Source organism: Sinocyclocheilus grahami, unplaced genomic scaffold (assembly GCF_001515645.1).
Source record: "Sinocyclocheilus grahami isolate Dianchi unplaced genomic scaffold, SAMN03320097.WGS_v1.1 scaffold341.1, whole genome shotgun sequence".
NCBI lineage: Eukaryota > Metazoa > Chordata > Actinopteri > Cypriniformes > Cyprinidae > Sinocyclocheilus > Sinocyclocheilus grahami.
Window position 1 is genome coordinate 1,117,540 of NW_015505520.1, and position 9,917 is coordinate 1,127,456.

A 9,917-nucleotide genomic window follows, 5' to 3' on the forward strand; every position below is an offset into this window, starting at 1 on the left:
ATCTTCACCTAAAAATGAAAATAGTCATCATTTACTCACCCTCAGACCTGTATGAATTTCTTTGTTCTCCTCAACATAACAGAAGATATTTTGAAGAATGTTCATAACCAGAAAGTTTCTGGTCCCCATTGATTCCAATAGTTTTTTTTTGTTTTTGTTTTTTGGTTACCAGTATTCCAAATATATTATTTTGCGTTCAACAGCAGAAGGAATCTCATACAGGTTTAGAACAACAACAGAATTTTAATTTTTGGCTGAACTATATATATAAGGAAAAGCAGACAAGCCAGAGAGTCATTTGGAAACATCATGACAAATACAATTATGACTTGAAACACAATAATTTATTTACTGAGGTGAATATGCTTGTTCTGAGACAGTCAGACAGTATTATACAGCCTAGAATGAGCAAAAAGAGCGCTCCCTCATATAATCACTAAAAGCTGTCACTCACTTCAGTTCATTGCGATCTCACGACGTTCCATTAATAAGCTCTCTGCACGGCACAATGAATCTCTTATTTACATCGTATCTACACTTTGTTATAATGAGAGGATTCCCGAGCTTGCAGAACTCAGCACTTGACAAAAACTTGACATTTTGAGCGGTGAGTGGATTCTAACTTAAACATTTCGGATCATTGCGGTCAAGAAATTAAACGATATGTCTGTGATTGGCTACATTGCTCAAAGCCGCAAATATGCTTCGCTAATAGACCTATCAGACAGGGCCCCCTGATTCCCCCGGGGCCCTAAGCAGCCGCTTACCTCACTTATTGGTTAAGTCCGCCCCTTTTTGTATACTGTTTCAGACACTATTCTTAAAAAAAAAAATAGTAGGCAGTATACACTGTATACTGGACAGTATGCAGAAAGCAGTATGTCAGTATGCCATTTTGAACACAGCCCAGGCCTTCCAATTCCCAAATAAACAACTCTTATGAGCAGGTACTTGTAGTGAATCCAGAGTCATGTCAAAAATGAACCGAGAACTATCTTACGGCTTTGAATAGTCATGTTTAGTGGTATTTTATACATGAAAGAACGAATGAAATATGTCACTTATTATTTGATCTGTTTAGTATATACAGTAGTAGGCCTATATAGTTACTACTGTAGGCTGCATTTGTATCATTACAATAAATTGTCAAAAGTCTGTGTAAACACTTTTTGAAAGAACTTAATTTATTTCTGATTTGTTATATGTTTTTATATATAAAATGATCATCGTGTAGCAACAAACTGCTGAGGACTGTAAATGTAATAATAATTCCATTGCTTTATTCTAAATGTATTTCTTTCTTTACAATGTAAAACAAGTGTTAATGAATCGTAACTATTACATTCCCTAGAATTCCCATTCCTAGAAAATATTACATAATAAATATGTATTTGTTCATTTGTTTTTTGTTTGTTTCATTGATTCTTATTTCAAATAAGAATGTTGTGCTCTTAACTTTGCTTGACATGCTGTTTTCTTTACTATCAGAATATTTGCAATGATGCATGATTTCTTTAAACATTTGTTACACAAATACTTCAAGGATGTGACCTTCTGATTGGCCAGTTCCCTTACAGTTTTTTTATTGGTCTCTTATTTACAAAAAAAAAAAACCTTTAAGAGATGCGATAGTATCATAGCTGAGTGCACACATAGGCATTACTGTGTAAATCGTCCACACTGAAATGAAGGCTGCAGTCAATGTGTTCTTATTTTTGAGTCTTTTTGGACTGAACTTAATTGCCTATAGAATCCACTATATTGTGAAAGTAAAAATGACTTGGCACGATGCACAGAAATACTGCAGAAAGAACTACGACGACCTTTCCACCATCAGTAAAGAAGAGGCAGAAAAGCTATCTATTTATACAGACTCTGTGTATCGTCTTAACTGGGTTGGACTATACAGAAGTTCTAACATTCCAGAAAAATGGATTTGGTCTGGAGGTGAGAGGCAACCAATTGACAACTGGGATAGCGAACGACCAAATAATTTTTCTGAAAATTGTGGCGGGCTAAAAATATCGACTTCTAAACTGCACAATATTCCATGCTCTGAGACTCTAACTTTTTACTGTATGAAGGTCTTTGGACCAGTTTTGGTTAATCAGAATAAGACGTGGGATGAAGCCCTGGACTATTGCAGAAAAGAGTACACTGATCTGGCGAGTCTAAGTTCTGAGACAATTATGGAAGAGGTGATATATAACACTATAACATCCCAGACAGCTTATGTGTGGACTGGTCTGCGCTTCATGGCTGGTCATTGGTTCTGGGTCAGTGGTGATGATCTTCAATATAAAGTCTGGTCTGCAGAGGGGGAACCCCAGTGCCCTGCTGCAAACCTGCGCTGTGGAGCTCTGGATATAGAAGAGAAGGTTTGGAAACCCACAGACTGTGAGGAAAGACATAATTTTCTGTGCCTTAAGAAGCCATAAAATTGTTTCAAATATATGCATTCTGATATCTAAAGTTTCACATGCAGCTTGGTATATATGTAAGCTCAATCATTGATTTCAGAAAGATTCTCTAACCAAATTTTTTTTGTGTTTTGCAATTACAAAATATATTTTTGTTTCATACATATACTATATAATAGTTTTTAATCTGCCACATTAGCCATAGAGTCTTCATTTATATTGCCTTATTTAACAATATATTAGTTAAACTAAAATATTTTCTGAGGTTGATGGGACATACATGGTTTAGTTTATATTTACATTAGTTAATGAATTTACTCTTTTATTTAGTGTAAAACAGGATTTGCACAGGTATATCTTGAGATAATGGCATAATCACTGTTTTTGTTTTGTTTTTCCCCCCCAAAAATGTTCAAAGTTTAACGGACCTTTTGTTTGCATTTTACCGACAGGTGTGGTTCATTTTGTTACTTTAGCAAATATACTGTTTTTAATGTATGCACAACATTTGTAAGAAATATTTTTATGATAATCCTGATGTCCTGGTTTTATGATCACATGAAACTGGTAGTGCAAGATTTTGTTTGAGATGATCATTCAAAAATATCAAGAAAAGCTATTTGAAAACCTGTACTGTATCCTAGACTGTATGTTCACCTAAATGGGAATGTAGTCATGACTTTGTTCAGATGAAATAAAGCTATCTTAATATATATTAAGACTACACACAACTCATCTCAATTGCTTTTCATGTTGTGGTTTTCAGAGGTCATTCCACTCTACTGTAATATTCCAAAATACTCAAATGTACAGACAACTGTTTAGTATCACAAACATTTCACAGTTCAACATAAAATTTCTACACAAAGAAATTTATGTATTAAATTATATAGCAAACTGAGCAAGACATCAGAATAAGCACATTAGTAGCTGCACAAAAACTTTAGTGCACATTCCAAAAAACTAGACATTGTTTGAAGGTGAACATAAAATTAATCAAATATGGTGTCGCAGACAATATTTGACATATAACACACATCAATATTCAATTGTTATTAATTAATATTTCACCCAAAAATGAAAATACAGCCATTATTTACTCACCCTCATGTAATTTCAAACATGTATGATCTTTCTTCTGTGGACAGAAGATATTTTGAAGAAGGTTTCAACTGTTTTTTTTTTCCACACAATGAAAGTCACATGCAACCAAAACAACACTGAAAGCCACTGACTTTCATTCAGACATTTTTCAAAATATCTTCTTTTGTGTTCCACACAAGGAAAGTCATACACCTTTAGAATGACATGAGGGTAAATGATGATAAAATGTTCATTTTTGGGTGAGCTATCCTTTAGATACAGATTTTGTTTATTATACGGTGATTAAGGTAAGGTGGTAAGGTAACAGGTAAACCTCACTCCCCTGATCTCAAGAGGCGCACTAGTGACTGATGTTGCGGTCTTTAGCATCCTTGTTAGCGCACCCACCTCCCATGCCAGGAACGCTGGTTTGAATTCTAAGGGGAGTAGAACCAGAGGGGTTAAACTTACACTAACTCAATTGCTTGCCCGTATTTTGAAGTGGACCTATGGCAAGATCTCTTAGTCATGCACAATTTGGAGTTTGTACTCTTAATTTAGCATAAATGGATTATCTGCTTTTCTGTTTTAGCAGATTTGCTTTTAGTTAGCACATGACTTCTTTAATAATGTCCTACACAAATAGTTGAAGAGAGTAATAGTCTGATTGGTCAGTGTCTTACAGATTTATTTTTAATTTAATTGGTCTCTTATCTACAAAAACATTGGAGGGATGTGATAACATTATCATTGAATTCCTACAAATGTTTCACTGTGTATAATATCTGATCAGAAATGAAATCTATGGTCAAACGCAGAGTCTGATTTTCAAGCTGATTTTTGCTCGCGTGTTAATGTTTCTATTTGGTTTTCTTGTGCACGCTGGGATATTTTCTCGTATGCACACAAAAGTCAGAGGATTTTTCTGCAAATGTTACTTTTTCCATAGTACATGGATTCAGAAAGTAGTGTAGCCTGGATAGAGAAAATGTATGTATATGTGTGTGTATATATATATATATATATATGAGGTCATTCCACTCTACTGTAATATTCCAAAATACTCAAATGTACAGACAACTGTTTAGTATCACAAACATTTCACAGTTCAACATAAAATTTCTAAAGGACTAGATTTATGTATTAAATTATATAGCAAACTGAGCAAGACATCAGAATAAGCACATTAGTAGCTGCACAAAAACTTTAGTGCACATTCCAAAAAACTAGACATTGTTTGAAGGTGAACATAAAATTAATCAAATATGGTGTCGCAGACAATATTTGACATATAACACACATCAATATTCAATTGTTATTAATTAATATTTCACCCAAAAATGAAAATACAGCCATTATTTACTCACCCTCATGTCATTTCAAACATGTATGATCTTTCTTCTGTGGACAGAAGATATTTTGTCCACAGAATATATACCTATATAAGGTTTCAACTGTTTTTTTTCCACACAATGAAAGTCACATGCAACCAAAACAACACTGAAAGCCACTGACTTTCATTCAGACATTTTTCAAAATATCTTCTTTTGTGTTCCACACAAGGAAAGTCATACACCTTTAGAATGACATGAGGGTAAATGATGATAAAATGTTCATTTTTGGGTGAGCTATCCTTTAGATACAGATTTTGTTTATTATACGGTGATTAAGGTAAGGTGGTAAGGTAACAGGTAAACCTCACTCCCCTGATCTCAAGAGGCGCACTAGTGACTGATGTTGCGGTCTTTAGCATCCTTGTTAGCGCACCCACCTCCCATGCCAGGAACGCTGGTTTGAATTCTAAGGGGAGTAGAACCAGAGGGGTTAAACTTACACTAACTCAATTGCTTGCCCGTATTTTGAAGTGGACCTATGGCAAGATCTCTTAGTCATGCACAATTTGGAGTTTGTACTCTTAATTTAGCATAAATGGATTATCTGCTTTTCTGTTTTAGCAGATTTGCTTTTAGTTAGCACATGACTTCTTTAATAATGTCCTACACAAATAGTTGAAGAGAGTAATAGTCTGATTGGTCAGTGTCTTACAGATTTATTTTTAATTTAATTGGTCTCTTATCTACAAAAACATTGGAGGGATGTGATAACATTATCATTGAATTCCTACAAATGTTTCACTGTGTATAATATCTGATCAGAAATGAAATCTATGGTCAAACGCAGAGTCTGATTTTCAAGCTGATTTTTGCTCGCGCGTTAATGTTTCTATTTGGTTTTCTTGTGCACGCTGGGATATTTTCTCATATGCACACAAAAGTCAGAGGATTTTTCTGCAAATGTTACTTTTTCCATAGTACATGGATTCAGAAAGTAGTGTAGCCTGGATAGAGAAAATGTATGTATATGTGTGTGTATATATATATATATATATATATGCCTAAAATATTGTTGATTTATTATATGTGTAATGTTGGAGGCGTGACAACGGAGTTAAGGATCCAAGTGCAGGCTTTATTACAAGAGTGGTCAAAACAGGAAGGATCAAACAGCTGAAAACAGGTATAATCCAGGGCAGACAAAAGAGTAATCCAAGAAGCAAGCAATGGTCAGGGCAGGCAGCAAGCAATGACTAAGTTTACATGGACATCAGTAATCGTAATCTAATTATTTACCTTATTCTAAATAAGACAATAGTGATTAAGGTGTTTACATGAGTTGCTTTTAGAATATTCCCTTCATGTTCCCGTTTTACATGTTATAGTACATAGATCGATTAATGGCACACGTCATTACGTCCCCACGTGACGCCATCCGATGTCCCCTCCAGAATTTCACGTAAAAACATATAGTTCATCTTCGTGATGATGCCATATACAGTTGTGGGTGTTTCATTTTTATTTTTATGAAAGCTTCAAGTGCAGTTAATTATTTGTACGTGCATACAGATGATGGCGGTGTTGAAGCCCTTTTATTTGCCGTCAAACAGTTGAGCACTGCCATATGTGTATCCTGTCGCAAAATGCGGTGAAAAGTCCTACACGACGGTAATAATGTGATTAATGTGTGTACGTGTCTATACTGCACTTCAATAATGGGACTAAAATAGGAATACTCCACATGTATTAATTCGATTTGTGTTTACTTCGACTATGACTTTAGACGGATAAAGGTAATCAAAAATCTCTGTTTACATAATAGATTCTTAATCAGAGTATTGTCTTAATCGTGTTAAAATCTGAATATTGTTGTCCATGTAAACGTACTCAGTCAGAAACAAGATAACAGTCCAGGGTAAAAAAACAAGGCAAGGCAAGGCAAGAAAACAAGGAAAACAGAAAACACAGGAACTAGGGCTAAACCAAGGCTGTCCAAACTCGGTCCTGGAGGGCCGGTGTCCTGCAGAGTTTAGCTACAACTTGCCTCAACACACCTGAATGGAAGTTTCTATGCCTAGTAAGAGTTTGATTAGCTGGTTCAGGTGTTTTTAATTAGGGTTGGCGCTAAACTCTGCAGGACCGAGTTTGGACAGCCCTGGGCTAAACAATACTGAGCCATGTGGAAGAAACAAACCAGGCTTTAAATAGGGTGAGACAGATGAGGTAACAAGACACAGGTGAATGCAATCAGTGATGATGAGTCCAAGCAAAGGATTATAGAGAATGAAGTCCGGGGTAAAGTGGCAAGAGTCTGTAATGGAATGCCCTCTAGCGAAGCTCACGGGCACTCCAGCTAGAGATCGTGACAATATGGTGAAGATATAACCACTTGGTTTATAATTATTGTTTGACATTCTCAATGTCTATAATTTCCATAAGTCTAGCATTTGCATCACTGTTAATATTTACTAAATATAATATATAATATATAATATTTAATAAAAATAATTTTACAAATTCTTATTTGATAATTTGGTGTATGGTATGTTCTAACATAAATGAGTGTTGCACATAAGAATAGTTTATCTCTTGTTGTATTTGATCTGTGCATTGTATTTTTTTGCATCTGCTTATTGTATTTTTTTTGCTAATTCGCAATTATGCCCAAATCATAAATACATTTATGATTTATGTTATGTGTGTATTGATCTCCAATGTGTCCATTGCTATAGTAGTCACCTGAAAATTCTGACTTAGTTTTCCTCAGTGATGTTTGAGATTTGGCCTTTAAGACTGGAATAGACAGTGTTGTTTCTGCTCTTCTCTGAGCTCTCTGCTTTTGTGTTGTCTTCAGGGAATTGTAGCATGGTATAGTTCACCTCACTCTCTTGATCCTTTGAGGAAAACAACAAATTAGTTTTCTCTATACATTTATGAACGTTATAGCTGAGTACCAAATGTTAAATTAAACAAATTAGATGTCATGAAATACAAGACCACTACTGACATCAGACACTGAGTTTGTTTGAGGGACAGCCAGGTGAAGCCTCCTGTGATGTGCTGCAAGAATCAAAAATGAATGGGATTAAGTAAAACAATGGTAAAGAAAACAAGACTGAACTTCCAATAATATTTGAATAAATGGCCACTGCTGAACTCTCTCTCTCTCTCTCTCTCTCAAAAAAAATTTAACATACAGTATATTGAATGCCAACATAACATTACAATACTGATTTTATTCCGCATTTCAGGAATCAAAATGAAAACTACTTAAATATGTACTGCACCTGCACACAGTTCACATTTTGTTCTCCTCAGTCTGTCACATAGAATTATGTTCATGACTCCACTGAAGAGCAAAATCACAATATTGCAGACAAACACCACATTGAAGAGTGCTGAACAATCTGAATTAAGCAAAATAAAAGGGGAAAAACATACAAATGATCTTTATAGAACAAATAAGAATAAATGTATATATAAAAATGTGATGGATCTGTAAATTATCACTTGTTGCAAAAATGAAAGTTATCAGTCAGATATTTAACAAATAATACTAATTGTGATTTTAATTAAAAAATATATATTCCTGGATGGAATATTCTATTTTAAGGGCAAGTTATATCAGAATGTGTTATTATTCCATTATGTGTGATTATTCTAAATTATTGGGATAATAATAATTATTACCTATTCTGACCCTACCTGCCTTGTTGATTCATGCTATTGTTTGTCTGCCGCCTGCCTCGACCCTGATCACGAACACTGTTCACGATTCTGCCCAGCCTTTGTTGTGTCTAACACCAGTTACTTATGTATGCTTGTATGACCTGCCTTGTGAACTAATAAAGCTGCACATGGATTCTAACGCCACTGCCTCTTTGTTACAGAAGACTTCGCCAGAAATTGATCCAGCAGCGTTCTATCACTTCACCACAGAGGTATCTGCTCAAGAATCGGTTCTGGCCACACACCAGCAGCAACTAAACCGACTTACCTCGCTAATGGAGGAGATGGTAAAGACCTTGCAAGCCTTTCGTCTGCAAGCACCCGAAGCTCCCGCCCCTCCTTCGAATCCACCGCTTCAAGCCTCAGTTGCACCTACCTCCACCGCCAGCCCTCGTCTGGCATTCCCCGAGAAGTTTGATGGCTCACCCTCAAAATGTAAGGGTTTCTTACTCCAATGTTCCATGTTTGTTCACCAACAACCCATGTTGTATCCCACAGACGATAGTCGCATCGCATTTGTCTGTTCGCTTCTCACTGGAAGGGCGTTGGAGTGGGCTACCGTGGTGTGGAATGAGAATCAGACTGTCTTCCCTTCCTTCTCGGCCTTCATCCAGCGGTTTAAGGAGGTGTTCGAACATCCCGCTGAGGGAAACGAGGCGGGTGAGCAGCTGTTATCTTTACGCCTGGGCAGAGGTTCGGCGTCGGATTACGCTCTCTCGTTCCGCACTCTCGCTGCACAAACAGGGTGGCCGGAGGATCCTCTCAAACTACACTAAAACTTCTGCAGAGATCTGAGCATGTAACTGCAGTCTGAATTAGTCTGTCGAGATTAGGGGAGATCCTTGAATCAATTAATTGAACTGGCCATTCGGATTGACAACCTCCTTCGCTCTCGTCGTCAGACTCGGCTCTCTTTGGTTCCAGTCGGCGCGTCATCGCCACTTTCTGACACAGAACCCATGCGGATCGGCTTTACTCATCTTAGAGGAGAGAGAGAGACGCATTCGCCAGAATCTGTGCCTATACTGTGGACTATCTGGGCACATGAGAGCTTCCTGTCCACCTCGCAATCTTTCTGCGGTGAATTCGAATTCCAGTACTTCCACTGCTTTAGAAATTCCAGTCACCTTAAAAATTAATGGGCAGATTACCGAGGCCATGGCTTTGACTCAGGGGCTGCAGGAAATTTCATTGACGTTAGTTTTTAAGCCAAGACTCATAATATTCCTCTTGTTCCCTGTGCATCTCATTTGGCAGTGGCAGCGCTAGATGGCCGGCCGCTGGGCACTGGCCAAATCCAATTCACTACCACAGACCTTCAATTATGCACTGGAGCTCTTCACACCGAACT